Source organism: Melospiza melodia, chromosome 30 (genome assembly GCF_035770615.1).
Source record: "Melospiza melodia melodia isolate bMelMel2 chromosome 30, bMelMel2.pri, whole genome shotgun sequence".
Classification (NCBI taxonomy): domain Eukaryota; kingdom Metazoa; phylum Chordata; class Aves; order Passeriformes; family Passerellidae; genus Melospiza; species Melospiza melodia.
The window spans coordinates 6,709,728-6,729,950 of NC_086223.1; positions in this window are offsets into that span (position 1 = coordinate 6,709,728).

Genomic DNA, 20,223 nt, shown 5'->3' on the forward strand with positions numbered 1-20,223 from the left:
CCTTGCCCACCTGAATGGCTGGTAAGAGGGTCCTTTAGTGCCCTGGGCTTCTTGGTTTTCCACTGTTCTCCATCTCCTTACACAGTGTCTGACTCCCATACAAGCTCTGTGTGTTAAAAGAAAACTCCATGACCTTCTCTGGCTACTTCCCTGGGCTGTTTATTTCCATTTTTCCCACTTACCTGCCTTAGCCTGGACCCCAGGTGATCCATTTTCCCCTCAGAAGCAACTAGGCTTCCCAAAGTAAACTTCAGCCTGGTTTTGGTTTTGTAGGTTTTTTCCCAATTCCATCAGTTTTCATGCCAGTTTTTGTCCTAGACTGTCACCAGGACATTTTGTTCTTCCTTATTTCCAGTCTTAGGCATGGCTGTAGCTCCGAGGCCACTGCCCTGTTGTCAATGCAGCTTTTGAGATCTCAGAGCAGAGAGGACTTTTTAATGAGAGGAGATAGTGTAGGATCCTTTCCCTCTCAGGACCTTCTACTGCCATGCACTGGGATGGGAGCCAAAAAGCTCTGGCTCATGGAAAGGTCTCTCCAGGAGTTTGCCATCTCCCTCCTGCACAACAAAGTCCCTTCCCCTCTCAGAGCCTCTCAAAGTCCCTTCCCCTCTCAGAGCCTCTGTTTTCATGCATATAAAACCTTGAATGTCACTCTGAAGGGTTGTAGTGCCTGAATTCATCAATTTCCTTTGGAAGTGCTCTGGGATGCTCTTGTGAAAGGTCCAAAATGGAAGGAGCAAAGAGTGATGCTTGTGAAAAATGCCAATCACTTGTTTTCAAATTTTTAAAAGTTTAACAGTAATAAAAATTAGAGTAATAAGAATTTGGACAATTAGAGTTAGGACAACAAAGGGACAATAAAAAAGCAAAGAATTTCAGACAGCCTGTTGCATATTCATATATCTCATGCATGATGCAAACATTCTTTTCAAAAAAAGGGTGTTTTCTGGTTATTGTCAACTTCTTCCCTCATCTTGAAAATCAATTGTCTTGGTCCCTCAAAGTCTGGTTCTCCCCAGTAAGGAGGCAATAATTCTTCTCTTGGGATTTTTGGTGTGTTGATGCTTATCTCTTCTTGAGCTAGTTAGAAAAAGTATCTTACATCACATTGTTTCTGTAGCCTAAAACGATATTCACCACACTACTTAAAAAGATTAGCACAGCACTACAAAAAAAGGATTAATACAACATAACTTTCCAACATAACACATATAGCATTCATTTTAATATTTGCAAAGAGCCAATCACATAATGCACATTTTTCACAGTGCTGGTAACACGTAGCTGCGACCCAGCTTCGTCTCCCCTTCCCAGGGAAGTCCTGCTCCTTGACCATTTGTCCTAGTTCAGAGCAAATTTGGCAAATTCAGAGCAAATTTATCTGCCTCCCCCAGGAGCTCAGTGGTAGGAAAAGCCTGACATGGCTGGTGGATTCTCCCTCAGTTTTTTGGCAGAGGCTTTGAGCCAGGAGGTTCTCTGGAGGGACGCTGGCTTTGGAAACCTCTCCGGAGCTTGCAGGTGTGGAGTAAAACTCCCTGCTGGGCCAGTGAACAAGTTATCCTCTGATCCATCTGGAACCCCCATGGCTGGGGGTCAGCCCTTGCTGGGGAGCTGCTGCTTGGGAGAAATAGCCACTCCCTTTTCATAAGTTTAGAAAGGTTTATTCAACCTTATCAAAAATACAAGAGAAGACTGAATCGAGAAAATGTTATGGCGCCTGGAGCAAAAGATTTTTCCCACCATGTGCTCACCCACACAATGGAGGTTTTGCCTTTTAACCCTTTAGCCCCTCCCAAAATTCTGTCCATTGACCCCTTCTTCACTGTCCAGTGGGGGAGTTTACTTCCTCAAATCTTGATTGGAGGTCAGATGTCACTGTAGTGACAAGCTGACCCTCCCAAATATCCCAACCCCAGCTGTCCCTTGATAACAACTCAGGGTTTAAAAAAAATTTTTCTTAACCTCTATACATGATATTTGTCTGTTAATTGTGAGAGTCAATCATCGTGGTATTCACATTCTCTGAACAGAGAGACATAATTCTCTCTCGCAGGGTTTTTTCCTGGATAAGCACAGAGAGAACAAAGAGAAAACAATCCTTATCTCTACCTACTGCTTCTGTTCTTTTTGCACATGTGGAATGTATTAGGAAGATTGTTTACCTGAAGTGATTTGTCAGTTGGGTTCTGCTGAGGATTGTTTTGTTTCCTTGGCCAGTTGGAAAAAGCTGTGTCCGGGCTGTCTGGGGACAGTCGTGAGTTTTCTTAGTATTCTTTCTGGTATACTATGTATCTTTAATAAAGTATAGTATAATGTGTGGGAATCTACAAAGTCAGAGGGTTTTGGGAAAGCTGCAAAAGGCAGGCCCCAGAGACAGCAGAACTGCGATTAGAGCTAAGCAGCAGCCATGAGATAGGTCAGCAGAAAAAGTATTTAAAGTGTAGAAAAGCAAAGACAATTAGAACAATGATCTGTGGATTAACGCTTGTCGAGAATAACTCCCTAAGCTACAGAAAAGTTTATCTAGCAAGATATTAGGAAAGCTGAGGCTTGATAATAGAGCTCTGTGCATTGTCTTTTAAGGCTTACAAGCTGGTATTGTATTCAAAATAAGCAAGCATTGTTTTAACCAAAGGTACATGTGCTTCTAGTGGTTGGATAGAACTACTGTCAATGTGCTTTTGCTTTGTGGGATTGGTCAAAAAACTTATAAAGTAAGTTGTAACATGAAGTTCTTAGTCTGCTGCCTGGGTTGTGAGTGGTGGCATCTTCCCATTGCCTGATCCATGCAATGAGACTGATGCTGGAAAATAAAACAGCTCAAGGCACATTCCACAGCAGCCCCGTCCCGTTTGTGATTTGTACAGAGGCCCTGGCTGGTGATATCATGAAATGTATTATAATTTAATAAAGCAACTGTTCAGCACTGTGAATCAATAGAGTCAGCTGCCAATCATTCCCTGCCCTGGGGCATCCTGCTTTTCCATAAATCATCTCCTTACTTATCTCTCACACATTGCTGCTCCTCCCCAGGTGCTTTGCTTTCCTGCACTCACATTTCTCTCTGCCAATATGTGGCTTATTAAACCCTCTGCTGGCTTTGTCCCTCCTGTGGCTGCAGGCAGCATCGATTCCTGCAGACACAGAGAGAGCTGTGGCTGGAAAAATTAAAGGAGGAGAGAGAAGCAGGGAAGGAGAAGGGCTCTGGTGAGGATCGCGCTGCCCTCCTGAGGATCCCGGGGGAGATGGCAAAGCTGCACCAAGACCCCATGCTGTTCTCCGATGACATTTTTTTCATTGAGCCAATGGTAAGTGATCGCTGATGTTATTAATCAGAAGCTTGACTAGGCCAATATTCAAGCAGCAATCAATTTATTAATTAATATGGAAAAGTATGAGCAATACAGCGCTGGGTACAGTGGGGGAAGTTTTCTCTCCAACTGCACAATGATAGTTGAGGCTTACAGGTATTTATGGGGGTACTCAAAAGCTTTCTCAGCAATTTCTATTCCAATTTTTACTCATCAGCAGTTTCTATTGCCAACATTTACATCACAATTCTATACGCTATTGTGATTTAGTTTTTCTCAGGATGTATCCCAAAAGGAGTATTCCCAGATAGTCGTGGTCCAGTTTCTGAATGAAGGAAGATGAATCCCATCTGGTGAGATCCAGCTCCCCAGATGTGTGTCCACCTTTTGATTGCAAGGACTATAAATCTCATAACAGTGATGTCCAGCGTCCCTTGGTCGAAACTATAAATCCATTAGTTGATGTTCATCTTCCTTTCTCAAGCTTTTCTCTGCTTTATTAAGGTGTGAGATAAGCATATTTCTTTTATATGTATTCCAAAGCTATAGTTTCAAGAATACAAGCAATATTCTAAAATTGTACTTCAAAAGGTTATTATTGCAGAACTCTTTAAGGATTAACTACTAGCATAAAGCAACATCCTTAATGCTTTAATTCCAATGCTCCTAAATCAGCCAAAGTTAATTGCAAACAAAAGACATGTTCAAAGGCTTTCTACCATGCTTTACTTTCCTCAGATATTATTAGGATTTGTCTTTATAACTGTCCCATGGTTGGTTTCCACACATATCACAATCAGAAATACACACATTGCTTGTATGCACCTGACACGAAACACAGCTTTGTATTTCACACTGAGAACCCCATTTTCCTCCTCTTCTTCCTCCTCTTCTTCCTCCTCCTCCCACCCACTCTACCCCTGGCTGCGGTCACTGGGCAGATCCTCAACTAGCTCCATGTGCTGGGAGGGAGGACATTGAGTTTCTGGTGCAGCTGCAGAGCTCACCTAAAAATGCTAAAATGCTAAAAGCATTTCTGCCCTGGAGGCTCAAGGCAGGGCTGGGAGCCTGACAAAGCCCAGCTCTGCTGCCAGGCTCGAGCTCAAGGCACTGCCTGCGTGTCCCTGCAGTGTCACAGGGAGCAGTTCTTGTAGGGAGGGGCTCCCCACACATGTGGGGTTCAGCAGAGGCTGTTGGAGCACTGCCAGCTCACACACTGACCTGAAGCTTGCAATGGTTTGCTGGCAAAAGGAGGCCAAATGTGGGCATCTACAAAAAAATCAGAGGGTTTTGGGAAAGCTGCAAAAGGCAGGCCCCAGAGACAGCAGAACTGCGATTAGAGCTAAGCAGCAGCCATGAGATAGGTCAACAGAAAAAGTATTTAAAGTGTAGAAAAGCAAGGACAATTAGAACAATGATCTGTGGATTAACGCTTGTCGAGAATAACTCCCTAAGCTACAGAAAAGTTTATCTAGCAAGATATTAGGAAAGCTGAAGCTTGATAATAGAGCTCTGTGCATTGTCTTTTAAGGCTTACAAGCTGGTATTGTATTCAAAATAAGCAAGCATTGTTTTAACCAAAGGTACATGTGCTTCTAGTGGTTGGATAGAACTACTGTCAATGTGCTTTTGCTTTGTGGGATTGGTCAAAAAACTTATAAAGTAAGTTGTAACATGAAGTTCTTAGTCTGCTGCCTGGGTTGTGAGTGGTGGCATCTTCCCATTGTCTGATCCATGCAATGAGACTGATGCTGAAAAATAAAACAGCTCAAGGCACATTCCACAGCAGCCCTGTCCCATTTGTAATTTGTACATATACCCCCAACCAGCAATAGCCAAATTCAGCCCAAGGTTAATGACAGAAATGCCAATCCCCTCCTGTAAGCATGCCTTGCACTATTTCTGAGTGTCCCTTCCAGTGTCCTCTGTGAGCCTGGACACGAGGGTGGAAGGTTCAAATGGGCCTTTGGAGTTCTCCTGCACATAGGGACAGAAAACCTTTTTCCTTTTCTGTTTGTGCAAGCAAACCACTATGTGCTCCCATCACCCTGAGCCCTGATTCTGAGTACTGGCATTGCGAGAGACGATGAATGCCTCGTGTCTCACAGTGCAACATCCCTTCTCATCCTGGAGTAAAGCCCAGAATAATGCCAAGCTCTGCTTTCTTTCAAAGGAGGTTAAACTAATATTTGTATTTCCAAGGAAGGGGATCATGTTCTCTTCTTGTGAAGAGCCAGCAGTGCACAGTGGCAGTTACAACCCACTGTAGCTGACAGCAGCATGATGTGAGCAAGAGCTTGTTGTCAGAGCAGCAGGAATACTGTGGAGAGTGGGCGACGCTGGCAAGGGGTTTATTTACAGATGCAAACAGGACGGGGCTGCTGGGAAAGTGCCTCGAGCTATTTATTTTTTCAGCATCAGTTTCATTACATGATTATGATAATGCGAAGATGCTAACAGCTCACAATCCAGGCAGCAGGCTATAAAAATTACTTTATAAACTTCTCGACCAATTACAAAAAGCAAAAGCATGTTGACAGTAGTTCCATCCAGTCATCATAAGCACACGTAGCTTTGGTTAAAACAATGCCTGCTTCTTTTGAATACAATACCCATTTGTAAGAGACAACCCACCGAGCTCCATTCTTAAGCTTAACCTTCCTAATATCATGCTAGATAAACTTTCTGCAACTTAGAAAGCTATCTTGACAAGCATTAATACATAGGCCTATTGTTCTATTTGTCCTTGCCTTTTCTACAGTTTAAATAATTTTTCTGCTGACCTATCTCAGGAGTGTTGCTTGAGCACTGTTTAGCCCCTCCCAAAATTCTGTCCATTGACCCCTTCTTCACTGTCCAGTGGGGGAGTTTACTTCCTCCAATTCTGCTGTCTCTGAGGCCTGCCTTTTGCAGCTTTCCTAAAACCCTCTGATTTTATGAATTCCCACAATTCTCCCTCTCTGTTCACCCAAAAAGAAACCTTCATAATTGTGTCGTTTATTACTTGTGTTTTGTAGCCTTACTATAATCGTTTTGCTTATTATCAGCTTAAAGCATGTTCTTGCTGGCACTAAGCATTGCTATATTACAACACAGCAATTTAATGCTGTGAAGGTCTAGTCAGTGGAAAGGGCATAATTCATGCCTGACAATAGTTACAAGTCATTGTTCCAAAAACTCTGTGGATTCCCGGGTCCTAACTCAAAACCTTCCTCCATTTCTATACTTTCATCCACCATCTCCGTGAGATTTCGAGCACTTTCTGTGAATCTACTTCTTACTTCTCTCTCTTGTATGATAAAAACTTCTTTGACAGTTTTGTTCATCATTCGTCACACACACTGAATTATACAGGGTAGAACTATTAATACTACTACCAAAACAGCACTGTGTTGAGCTGAGTTTGGAGTGTTTCCTTGGCTCCTTGTGTTGTTCACTCATCACTGATTCTCTAAACAAAGGCTTACAGGGCTGTGGTTGCAAACAAGCAACGTGAAGCTTGAAGAGAAGTGTTTTGCTGTCTCTTTCTGTTGCAGGAGGGAGAAATCGGGCCGAATTGTTCGGCCGAAATCAAGGTGACCTTCAAACCCCTGGAAGGACTGGAGTACCTAAGTGTGGCTTACTGCAGCATCTCAGGTGCAGCTCCTTTGCTTCTCTCCCCCTCAGTGAAGCCATGGTGCAAGCCTGAGCCCACTGGGCTCCCATGGAAGATCTGGGAAGAGTCCCTGGTCAGCAGGGCAGTGCTGGCACATCTCCCCTGGCCCTGCAGCTCCCAGGGAGTCTCCCGTGCCAGGCCAGGGCTCAGGATCCTGTCTGGATCCCAGAACAGCCCAGGCAGTGCAGGGAGAGATTTTCATGCCATGGCTCTGCCAGCATTCCCTCAAAGGCCAGAGAGCTCCAGAGCAGAACAGCTTCAGTGAACAAGCACTGAGCCCCTCCATGTGATTGTGTTCACAGGGGTTCGAGGATGAGGGAAGAGACAAGGGTCTGACTCCATGTTTCAGAAGGCTTGATTTATTATTTTATGATATATATTATATTAAAACTATACTAAAAGAATAGAAGAAAGGATTTCATCAGAAGGCTAGCTAAGAATAGCAAAAGAAAGAATGATAACAAAAGCTTCTGTCTCGGACAGAGCGTCTGAGCCAGCTGACTGTGAATGGCCATTAATTAGAAACAATTCTATGAGACCAATCACAGATCCACCTGTTGCATTCCACAGCAGCAGATAATCATTGTTTACATTCTCTCCCTGTGTGGGAATTGAGCCCTTGCAGCTCTGTGGAAACAGAACACAGTGCTGAGTGTCAGGAGTTGGGGACTTTGGCAACAAAGTCCTGTGCTCCTGGGCCAGGGAGTTTGGTAATTGCCAAACTCTTTATGAGCTCTGTGCCTTCACTGAATGGATTTCAAAGCTCCTCTAAGTGCATGGGAAGGAAAGCACAGAATCACAGTATGTTAAGAATGGAATGGACCTTAAAGGCCTCTGTGCAGGGACACCTCCCACTAGATCAGGCAGCTCCAAGCCCCATCCAGCCTGGCTTGGAACACTTTCAGGGCTGGAACCTCCACAACGCCCCTGGGCAACCTGCTCCAGTGTCTCACCACCCTCACAGTAAAAAAATTCTTCCTAATATCTAACCTAAATTTCCTTTCTTTCAATTTCTACCTGTTAGTCATTGGCCTGTCACTACAGGGCAGCAGAGATGTTTTAAACTCAGCAGACTGGTGGCTGAAATGGGAAAGCAGCCCAAGGAATGGGTTAGAAATTGCAAGTGAGGGAAGAGAAGGGTCCATATCTTCTCCTGCAGCATCAGGAGCTGGTTGCATCCATCTCAGAGTCAGGGACTAGCACTGAGGCAGCCTGGAAAATCCAGTGGAGCAGAGGGAATGATTGTACTGCAATGGACATCTCTCCCCAGGCCGTGAGAGCAGGCTGCCCCTGCACCTCTCAGGGGAAGGCCAAGGACCCTTGATTGAATTCAGCTCTCCTACTCTGAACCTTGGGAACATTTCTATTGACAACTCCTATGTCTATGAGGTGAGCAGCAGGGCTTGGGGTGGATCCTGATGGCTCCTGAGGCAGCAGCAAGCCTGGTGGAGCTGTGGAATTGCTGCCAGCCTGGGCAGTTGTGAGCCGGGAATATTTGATGTACTGGTGAAATCTGGGGGGGTCTGAAAGGTGTCTGTTGTTCCTGAAGCCCCAGTTCCTTCTTTGGGGATCAGCTGGGAGGTTTCCTGCAAAACAACCCCTTGGCACATGAAACCAAGCCTGGGTCAAAAAGGGATGTTCAGAGGCTTTTGTGGCAGTGCCAGACACAAGGCACCTTTGGACTGGGCTGTTCAGAAGCAGCTGCAACAAACTGGCTGCCTTTGAGCTTCAGCCCACTGCCATCAGCTCCCAGTCAAGTGTCTCCTGATTATTGCTGCAAGTCACAGGAAAGCCATCCAGCCTCCTGGCTCAGTGCTGGCCCTTGCAAAGGGCTTGGGAGTTCTTTCCCTTGCTGACCAGTCCCTCATCACACTTCAGCTTCGGTGCATCTCTGGCTCTAGAAAGAGAAAAGTGTTCCTGGGAATAAAGCAAATGATTTTTCTACCTATTTGCCTCTCTCCCAATAGTGTCAAGTTTGCAAAAAAAAACCAAAGAGAGAGCAGCTGAAAGAGGTACAAAATGAGGCACTACATCATGCAAGACAATTCCAAAAGCTTGGCTGTGGGAGGCAAAGACACGCTGAGTTTTCTTACCAAAACGTGGTGCTGTCTGTACATTTTGATGCTGATGCCTCATAATCAATGTATTGTTTTCATGACATGGGAAAAGGTGGATGAGTAGATGGTGCTGTTGGAGCTGTGCTCACTGGGGCAGCAGCAGCTCTGGGGTGATTCTGCAATCAGCCCACGTGGCTCTCAGGGCCAGCTCTCAATGCGCTTGGTGCTGCTGAGCAGAGGGGCACTGCTCTGTGTCCATGGGATAAGCCAGGGTGACTGCAGTTCTGTGGAGTTACCACTGCTCTGCATGAAAACCCAAAGGCAGAACTCATCCTGTTGTATTTTTTTTTTGCCATTCAAAGCATTGTCTGCCCTTTCTGTGTGTTAATTGCATCATTAAACAGTAACTCACAAGAAGGGAAGATTCCACATGTATTTCCATTTTGCTCTCTTGCTGCTGCAGGTGGAACTGATGAACCTAGGAGCTATTGATGCTCCCTTCATCTATATCCCTTCAGCTGCAAACGTGGGCTTCTGCTTCAAGTTTGCGCCTGAGCAGGGCATCATTGCAGCAGGTGGGAGCCAGATTATTCATATCTTCTTCAGTGCCACTGTGGTTGGGAGGTTTCAGGAGGAATTCCAGTTCAGCGTGGCTGGATCTCCTATGTCTGCAATCCTGGCTGTCAGGTGAGGACCCTGGGAGCTGGGTTGGCACATCTGTGGCTGTTTCTGGGACATCCCCCACCTACCTCCTTTTGGGGTTGAGCAGAGAAAAGAGGTGTTTCCTGAGGTCTGAATCTCTGCTGTGATCCTGGCATTGCCTTAGTGTGAGGATGTTAGCGTTCAGAAACACATAATCACGAGAATGATTCTATGCAGGTGCTTTTATTGAAGAGCTCTGGGTGTCAGGGGTACAAACCCAAATCTGACTCCTGACATGGGTTCAGGATGAACATGTTTTTATATTCTGTTGTTATATAACTTTCATGTTAATTATTAAACTTATATTGTTCTATTGTATACATAGATTTCATCCAAGCATGGGCTACTCGTGGTCCCTCTCAAACTTCTAACATAGTTTCTCATGATTCTTCTTATGATTAAACAATAATTATATTCAATTACTAAACAATCATCACATCTAACAATTATATCATTTATCATATACTGCTTACTGCAAGTTCACGTGATCTGGCAAACACAAAGCCTAACATTTTCAGAGTCTATTTTTAACATTTTTCCAGGGCCCCACTAAGTCTAGCTTCTTTCTAATTCCCCAAATTTTATGATTTTAAAACCTTTTACTATCAAGGATGCCTGCTGCCCTGTGTGGTACCTGGGAGCCGGAATGACTCCTCCCTGCAGGGATCTCCCTGTGCCTTGGGCCATGGCAGGCAGTGGGATGGATCAGCTTTGGGCAGCAGCTGCTCTGGGATGTCCCACCTGAACACCCAGCAAGGCCCCCAGGGCTTTGCAGATGGGCCAGCCTGGCTGATTCTGCAGCAGCAGCAGTGTTTGTAAAACCTTGTGTGAATAATCCATGCCAGATGGGCAGCAGCAGCAGTGTTTGTAAAACCTTGTGTGAATAATCCATGCCAGATGGGCAGCAGCAGCCTCAGCTCACCTCTCATGGCCATGCTGTGGGGCACAAGCTGTGCCCCCACCTCCTGTGCCCAGAGGGCTCTGGTGCCTCCTTTGCACAGCCAGCAAAGCGCTGATGTGGGAGTCAGGAGCTGTGCCAAGGACTTGGGCACCGTCCCGTGAGCTGGTGCCATGGACAGAGACAATCCTGGCCCAGCCACAGGGAGAAGGGCGGATCATAGGGATGGCAGAGCTCAGTGCTCAGCACCACAGCAGCACTGGACTTGTCCCTGCCAGCCTGAACCATGTGCTGCCAGGATAATGGAGTGGAAGCAGGAGAGCTGATGCTGGCTGCTCTGCAGCATTGGAGCTGGGCTGCTGCTCTTGGGCTCAAGGCAGTGAAGGAATGAAAGGAAACTGCAGTCGATTATACCAATGAGATGAGGGAGATGGATTTTAAAAAGCAAGAAAGTTATTACTGAGCAAAAGTGGTGAGTAGGTCTGCCCATAGTGGAGAAACAAGTCTGCTGGCTTTGTTTTTGGAGGAAAAGTGCTGCTTTTTTACTTTGGAAATCAAGAGGGAACCTTTCACCATGAAATAATTGATTCTCCTCTGTCCCACCCCCAAACTGCTCATGGGGTGTTTCTGCATAAGCAGCTTTCTCCTTGAGCAGGGGCAGGTGTCTCTTGTTGAGATGTGCAGAGCAGAGCCAGGGGCAGTCCTGTGAATACAATAGAGGACACAGCTCACTGGTTCTTGACTTTGAACCAAAAGGCAGAGTAGGCACTGATTGGCATCAATCATGAAATCAACTGGTGAGTGTTCTGCAGCTTCAAGAGCTGATTTCAGTGGATGTTGCTGGCTTTTGGAGACTGAGTTCAAGGACAGGTGAGGTGCTGTGCTAGATTCACAACAGACAAGTTTGGTTGTTGAAGCTCTTGCTCTTGGCTATGCCAGCTGGTGCACTGGTGACAAGCTGGTCCTTTCCTCTAGGATTCATCTGTCCCTGGGTAGAACTGTTGCTGCTCTTTTCAGAGGATGTTTGGGGCTCCCCTGGATTCATGTCTCAGAACTCTGTAATGATTGTATGGGTCAAACTCTCCTGAGAAAGCTCCTCCATGGGAACAGCAGTTCCAGTTAAGTAGGAGCAAAGCAGGAAAGGCTGCTTAGAGAAGTTTCTGGGGACACCTCTATGTCCATCACATTACAGATGGGGAAACTGTGTCGCTGGCTTGGGGCTATTTACAAATCAGAAACAGGATGGGGCTGCTGTGGAACGTGCCTTGAGCTGTTTTATTTTTCAGCATCAGTCTCATTGCATGGTTATGACAATGGGAAGATGCCACCAGCTCACATCTCAGGCAGCAGACTAAGAATTTAATGTTACAAGTTACTTTATATGTTTCTTGACCAATCCCACAAAGCAAAAGCACATTGACAGTAGTTCTATCCAACCACTAGAGGCACACGTACCTTTGGTTAAAACAATGCTTGCTTATTTTGAATACAATACCAGCTTGTAAGCCCTAAAACACAACGCACAGAGCTCCATTATTAAGCTTCAAACTTCCTAATATCTTGCTAGATAAACTTTTCTGTAGCTTAGGGAGTTACTCTAGACAAGTGTTAATCCACAGATCATTGTTCTAATTGTCTTTGCTTTTCTACAGTTTAAATACTTTTTCTGCTGACCTATCTTATGGCTGCTTAGCTCTAATCAGAGTTCTGCTGTCTCTGGGGCCTGCCTTTTGCAGCTTTCCCAAACCCTCTAATTTTGTAGATTCCCGCAAAACGGGAGGCACAGAGCCTCAGTGGGTGTTTGCTCAGAGTCCTTCATGGGACCACCAGCAGCTCAGGGTCTTTTCCTGCCTGCCCTGTGCCCAAAGCCCATCAGGGGCTGTTGGCTGCTGCCACTTGGCTTCAGCTGCCTCCTGTGCACAGGGCACTGTGCTGAGCACATGGTGCTGTGTTGGTTGGAAACACACAGTGCCCTGGCACGAGGTTTTACACCCCTGAGCCACAAGAGCTTTGCTTTAATTCCCTTTAACCCAAACCATTTCCTCCTGTGTCCTGGCCATGCAGGGGCTGTGTCACCGGACTGAGTTCACGCTTTGAGGTCAATGAGCTCGACTGTGGGGACATCTCCCCTGGTGAGTGTTTCCTGGTCTGAGCCTTCAAAATGGAGCACTTGAACATAAAAGCATCCCTCACTCATGGTCTGCCACAGCAGCCTCTTCAAGGTGTGAACTCCAGGGCTGCTGGGTGCCTCAGGTAGCATTTTGCCATTGTGAGATCCAATAGAAGCAAGGAATAGAAATTTTCTGGTGTCCCTGTCCTGCTTTAAAAGACAGATGTCTGCCAAGGAAGGCAGGAATCTTCTGGAATGGAGAGATGAGTCCCTCCCTCCAAATTATTATAGCCTTGAAATTGCAGGGCTTTCAGGCAAAAAGATGGGGAAAGGAATAACAGTTCTTTACTAGAATATGTCAGCACGAGCAACAACAAAACAACAGAAGTTTCCAACCTGCCAGTGCTGTTTTTCCCCTTTGGTGTAGTTATGATGACAGGCAGGAGGAGCTGTGGGAGAGGAGAGGAGGAGAGGAGAGGAGAGGAGAGGAGAGGAGAGGAGAGGAGAGGAGAGGAGAGGAGAGGAGAGGAGAGGAGAGAGAGGAGAGGGAGAGGAGGAGGAGAGGAGAGGAGAGGAGAGGAGAGGAGAGGAGAGGAGAGGAGAGGAGAGGAGAGGAGAGGAGAGGAGAGGAGAGGAGAGGAGAGGAGAGGAGAGGAGAGGAGAGGAGAGGAGAGGAGAGGAGAGGAGAGGAGAGGAGAGGAGAGGAGAGGAGAGGAGAGGAGAGGAGAGGAGAGGAGGAGAGGAGAGGAGAGGAGAGGAGAGGAGAGGAGAGGAGAGGAGAGGAGAGGAGAGGAGGAAAAGCCCACAGCCAAAACCCCTATCCCCCTTCCTAGGCCAAGGGGAGCATTCACTATGAAGCCTAAACCCTGAACAATGAAGTTCATGAACTTTTTAAGAAAACTAATTGTCTTTCCTGATCTGCTTCTTCCTCACCCCGCATCAGCACTGAGGCAGTTGTTAAATTGCCTTTTGAATAAATGAAACAAGAAAGGCAGCAGCAATCCCAGTGGCCAGCATGGGTGTGAGCTCATGTTGACTCACCCTTTGTGTGTCTTGAAAACAGTGGGAGTGTTGGCAGGCTGAACAGAGAATTTGACAGCTTGAATTCTCACAGTAAATGCTGGGTCTGGGTGCACACTCATCACTGAGAGAGAACTGGTGCTGGTTTGGGGCAGGGGAGGGAGCTCCTCCCCATCAGAGAGAGAGAGAAGCTTGCAGTGTTCAGCAGGGCTGGGAGTGGGCATTTCCAAGGCTGCAGCCTGGAATCAGTGTCAGAGGGAACTCAGTGACCATTAATTCCTCATGCAGCTGTAGTTCAGATAACAAAGAGCTGAACTCAAATCACACTTTCACCCTTTCAGGCTATTCACAGCAGCAGTCATGCCATAATTGGTACCTAAATGGATATTGACATTTGTGTCCTTTTCCTAGGCTCTACCTACACCGTGACCTCTTCCCTCAGTAACACCTCCCCGGTGTCCTGTGCCAGCCTTTGGGGAGAAGCCCACTCCCCAAATCTCCAAATCCAGCCCAGCACCCTGGAGTTTGGCTGCCTGGTGGGTGGCACTGCAGAAGAAAAGTGTTCTCTGGAGATGGCCAAGTGCAGCTCCCTCCCTGTCCAGCACCACTGGTCAATCTGTTCCAGCAGGCAGGAGAACAGCTTGAGGTATGTGCACCTTTGCCCTGTCCTCAAAGCTCTTCTTGCTGGTGTGTCAGGAAGGATGAAAGTTTGACAAGAAAGTCTCACAGATATGAATGCTTAGCAGAAAGATTTTAAAATGTAGAGTCTGATGAAGGAATAGAGATGGAAGCAGGTTTTGATATAGAAGAAAAGAATTGCTGAGCCACTCTTACTGGATAACCAAGGAGACAAAGGGTGTGTTAGGCAGAAGGGGTTTTATGGCTTAGAGCAAAGGACAAACCCACCTCAAACAAGAAGATGTTTTTACCAAGCAGAAAGATAGCACAGGCAAACAAGTCAGCAAAGTTGCAAGTAGAAAAAAGGTCTGAGAATTTTACACTGTAAGAAAACTGAATAACAACTTCTAGCTTCAACTGTAATGTAATGACTTTGAGTGATTGGAGAACAATAACATGAATATGGTAATGACAGTAGTTATGATAGTGTTAGCGTTCAAAAACACATAATCACGGGGACTATATGCAGTGCTTTTTATTAAGAGCTCTGGGAATCGGGGTATATTCAACCCAAATCTGATTCCGACCATACATCCGAAATGATCATGTTTTATACTCTATCATTACGTAACTTTCACGTTATTAAACTTATATTGTTCTATTGTATACATAAATTTAGCCCCTCTCTGAATTTCCAACATAGTTTCTCATTATTCTCCTTATGGTTATATAATAATTACATTTAATTACTAAACAATCATCGCATCTAACAATTATATAATTTATCATACTGCTTACGCAGGTGCAGTTGATCTGGGAAAGCACAAAGCCTAACATTTTAGATTCAATCTTTCACTTTTTCCAGGGCTCCACTATCATTCTCCCCCCTTTGAAAGCATTTTCACTTCACTATAGGTGTAAATGTTTTCACTTGATACAGTCCTTTATTCCTCAGTTCGTACTTGGTTCTTCAAATCCCGAGTTGATGTAAACGTTGTCGTGGATGCTGTTACGAACTGGAGAACCAGAAGATGGTGGGCGTGGATCTCGTGTTAGTGCCTTTATTATCCTCTGGTTCCAGGATGTTTTCTTCTGTATCTCTCCCTTTAAGATGCTGTGAACTAACCAAATTGCTAAGAATACAATTAGTAAGACTATCACACTCTCAATGATAGATTTAATCCATGAACTCACATTCCACCCTAATCCTTTAAAGATTTTTCCTAACCAGCTTGTAGCCAAATCCTTTTCCTCTTCTTGTGCTTCATGCTCTATTTGTTTCAACTGATTGATGTCGCATTCTACATCTGCAGTTACATTTGGGATATGAACGCAGCAATGATCAACTTGTCCCTTTAAAAATCCACATACTCCATGCTCTTTCAGGAGTAACATATCTAGGGCTAATCGATTTTGTAAAGTCATTTTTGTGGTGGCTTGTAATTGTATATTTAATTCTTTAAATCCTTCCTGGGTGACTCTTGCCAGTCTACCTACCTGACCTGTAAGTTTGTACAGCATCTTTCTACTCTGATAGTTTGCTATAGGACCGAGCAATGACTCTAGGGCCCATCCAAATTTCACTCCACTAGAGGGTTCTTGCCAAGTGTCATCTGGATTTTCATTGTCTGGAACTTCTTGTCTTGCTCTTATCTGCAAAAGTTCATGTTTTCCATTAAATGGGGACTTTTTCCAAATTGGACATGAGGTTGGGAGGCCTAAAGTAATCTCCTTTACTTTCCTGTCTACAGGCAGATGTGTTGTCCAGGTACCATCACTTGCTGCCCATACAAATTGTCCTGGACCTCAGACTGTAACCCTGGTACACCCTATAATTACTCTATAATTCACTCTGCCTTGTTTATGTTTGATCCCTCTGCAAGCACAACCAATTTGTAGGGCTATTGCCAGGGGTGGCATCTGTTTTATCTCTTCATCATCTGAAGTGCAGTCGTAAGTTTTATTACATGCCCACCAACTTACTTTGTCTGCCCTCGTTCTGCTACTAATGTCAGTGTTCGTTATTGCTGGATCTGTTTCATTCTCGGGGCCTTCCCACTTAATACACCAAGGGGTGTTTGCCATATATTGGAATCTTTGAAGAATACTCACAGACCACGCACTGTCCCAAGGCTCTATCTGATCTTTTCTATCCTTGGCCTCACATTTCCATACCAGAGTGGTTTCTGTAACTTGCCTCGATTCGGGTATCTGTTTACATGTAATTGTTTTGTTCTTTTGTATTTCAGGTAGTTTTGATGTTATGATTCCCCAATTTACTGGATCTCCAGCTGCCTTTGGTATTGGCAGACAGGCAGTTATTTGACTGGTATTTTGCATTTTGGCAAAATCTTTGACTAATCCAATCATTACATTCTCAGCCCGAACTGCATTAGAAACCTTTATCACCTGTGTTTCTGTTTGTACCTCTCTCTTCATTCTAGAAGCAGAATTTGCATTCCACATCCCAAAGATACTAATAACCATAACGTTAGCACAATTACTGATAGCATTCTGAAAGCAATTAAACACATCTTGTCTGCAGCCTTTGTTCATTCTGTGATCCAGGATGGACTTTCTTCATTCGGGTATAGTGGATCCAGGGTTCCGCGCCGGCTACTTTGACTGCTGTAAAGGTGGTCAGTAGTACCTGATGGGGTCCACTCCACTTTTCTTTCAGCGGTTCCTCGTTCCAGTTCTTGATGTACACCTCGTCTCCTGGATGTATATTATGAACTGGGTTCTCGAGAGTCAGTGGTCCATTCTACGCGATGATACTCTGGAGCCGAGCTAAAGTTTTCCCGAGAGACAGAACATAATTATACACTTCCTGCTTTCCTGTGACGTGTACATTAGGGTTAGGCTCAGAAGATTCATATGGTTTCCCATACAATATCTCATAAGGACTGAGTGACATCCCACTCCTAGGCTTTATCCGAATCATCAACAGTGTTATTGGCAGAGCCTGGGGCCACTGCAATTTGGCTTCTTGGCATATTTTACTGATTTGCCTTTTTAGTGTCTGATTCATCCTCTCTACCTGTCCACTTGACTGGGGTCTCCACAGTGTGTGGAGGTCCCAAGTTATCCCCAGCAATCTACTTACCTCTCTTACTACTGTAGCTATGAAATGGGGTCCCCTATCTGATGATACCCCTAGGGGTACCCCGAATCTGGGAATAATCTCCTGTAGTAACCACTTAACTGTTTCCTTTGCTTGGTTCGTGCGACAGGGAAGGGCTTCTGGCCACCCAGACAATGTGTCCACCCCCACTAACAGGTATTTGTATCCTCGAGTCCTTGGTAGTTCTACAAAATCTACCTGCCAATAGTCTCCTGGCTCTATTCCTATCTGAATTCTTCCTAGCTGTGCCTGTCGCCTGACCACCAGGTTGTTTTCCAAGCAGATATCACATTTTGACATTACTGATTTTGCCATTGTTAACATCCGTACTGAAATTAAACTCTGCTTTAGCAATTTTACCAATGCTCTGCTCCCCAGTGACATTCATTATGTTTAATTTGTAGAACTTCTCTCATTATCAAGGGGGGGTACCACTATTTGTCCTTGTACAGTCACATACCATCCCTCTGAATTCTTTTGTGCATTTAGCAAACGTGCCAGTCTCTCATCTTCTACTGAATATTTTGGTTTTGGAGGCAAATTGAATTGGGATACATTAAGCTTCAAAGGTATCAATGCCACTGTTGTTTGTACCTCTCGAGCAACCTGTCGGACTGCCCAGTCTGCCTTTCGATTTCCCTCACAGATTTTGGAGTTTCCTGATTGGTGTGCTTTGCAGTGTATGATTGCCACTTGTTCAGGTTTTTGTACTGCCTTTATCAATGGCAGGACTGCATCCTGATGTTTAATGTGCGTACCCGAGAAGATAACAGTCCTTTTTCTTTCCACAGTGCTCCGTGTACATGCACCACTCCAAAAGCATATTTTGAGTCAGTCCAGATATTTACCTTTTTCCCTTCACTTAATTCTAGTGCCCTGGTTAAAGCAACCAGTTCTGCCTTCTGGGCAGATGTATTTGGTGGTAATGCCTTTGCCTCCACTGTTGTATTGACTGTTGTTACCACATATCCAGTGTATCTGGTTCCATTTTCCACGAAGCTACTCCCATTTGTAAACAACTCCCATTCCGGCTGCTCTAGTGGGATGTCTTTCAGGTCTTCTCTTGCTGAATAGGTGTACTCTATTACTTCTACACAGTCATGTTCTAATGGGCCTTCTTCAGTTGTGGTACATAGGAACAAAGCTGGATTCAAAAGGTTAGTTGTTTTTAATGTGACATCATCCTGCTCAGTCAGGACTACCTGGAATTTCATCATCCTGCTGGGAGATAGCCAATGGCCCCCCCTTTTGTTCTAAGACAGTGGTTACCATGTGTGGTACATAGACATCTATGTGCCTTCCCATAGTAAGTTTCCTGGCTTCTTGTATCAGGATCACAGTAGCTGCGACTGCCCGCAGACATGGGGGCCACCCGGCACTTATGTTGTCGAGTTGTCTGGAAAAGTAGCCCACCGGCCTTTTCCAGCTTCCCAGACATTGGGTCAGGACTCCTAGTGCTAGGCGCAGCATTTCATGTACAAACGGCTGAAAATCTTTAGACAGATCAGGTAACCCTAATGCTGGAGCAGTTGTCAGTGCTTCCTTTAATTTTAGGAAGGCTTCTTTCTGTGGTTTGCCCCAGGTGAATGGCTGCGCCTTCTGAGCTTCATACAGGGGTTTTGCAATCAGTCCATAGTCCATGATCCACAAGTGACACCATCCTGCCATCCCGAGGAAGACTCGCAGCTCATGTAAATTCTGGGGCTCTGGAATAGCACAAATAGCTTGGATACGTATTACCGCGCCTGAGTGGGTCGCAGCTGGTGAGAGAGAGACAGTGAATCTTGTTTCTTGAATCAGAAGGCTGAATTTATTAAGATATTATATATAATACATTATGACTATACTAAATAAGAAAAAGGAGAGAGGTTTGCAGAGCAGCTAGGCTAGGCTAAGAATCGATAGAAAGAATCTACAACAAAATTGTGGCCAAGGACTCAGTCCCCTGGCTTGCACTTTGTGATTGGCCCTTAATTATAAACATAGAAAATGAGCCAATCAGGAAACTCCTGTTACATTCCACAGCATCTGATAATAATTGTTTACCTTGTCTTCTGAGGCCTCTGGCCTCCAGAAGATGCAGAAATCCAAAATAAAGGATTTCTATGGAGAAATGTCTGCGACATCTCACCTTTCTAAATTGTATAAAGTAAAAGAAAAATGCTCATGTGGAATGAACAGGGAATTCCTTCACCTATAAAATATAGGATACTAATAAATCACTAAAACAATGCTACAATATAAGAAAAAGGCAAGAAACAATGCAAAGAAAATTGAAGTCCATGCAGCTGAGTTTCAGGACAGTCCATCAGCTGAAGTTGTTTCTTTTGGACATCTAAGAGTCCTTTTTGTCCTGAAACAGCATAACACAATTTTAAAAAATTTAAAACAATTTTAACAATTTTTAGAATGTCCTTTTCTGGCCCTTCAATGCTTCAGCACTTCAGAGCTGCTGCCCACTATTTTCAATCTTTTTTTATTTAATTTTAATTTTTTTTTTTTAATTGAAAAACAAAAGAGCGGCAGCCGAGCAGAGCAGTGCCAGAGAAGGAAAGGCCTTGGGGGCCCTGGCCCATGCTGGACCAGGAACCCCAAAAACTGGCTCACAAAGGGGGACCAGGACCTGTAGGAGAAACCAGAGTCCCCAAAAACATTAGGAGGCCACGCAGTGGGGCCAGCCCAGGAACTATCTGAGCCCAACGGCCCAGGCCAAACCCATAAGGAAGGC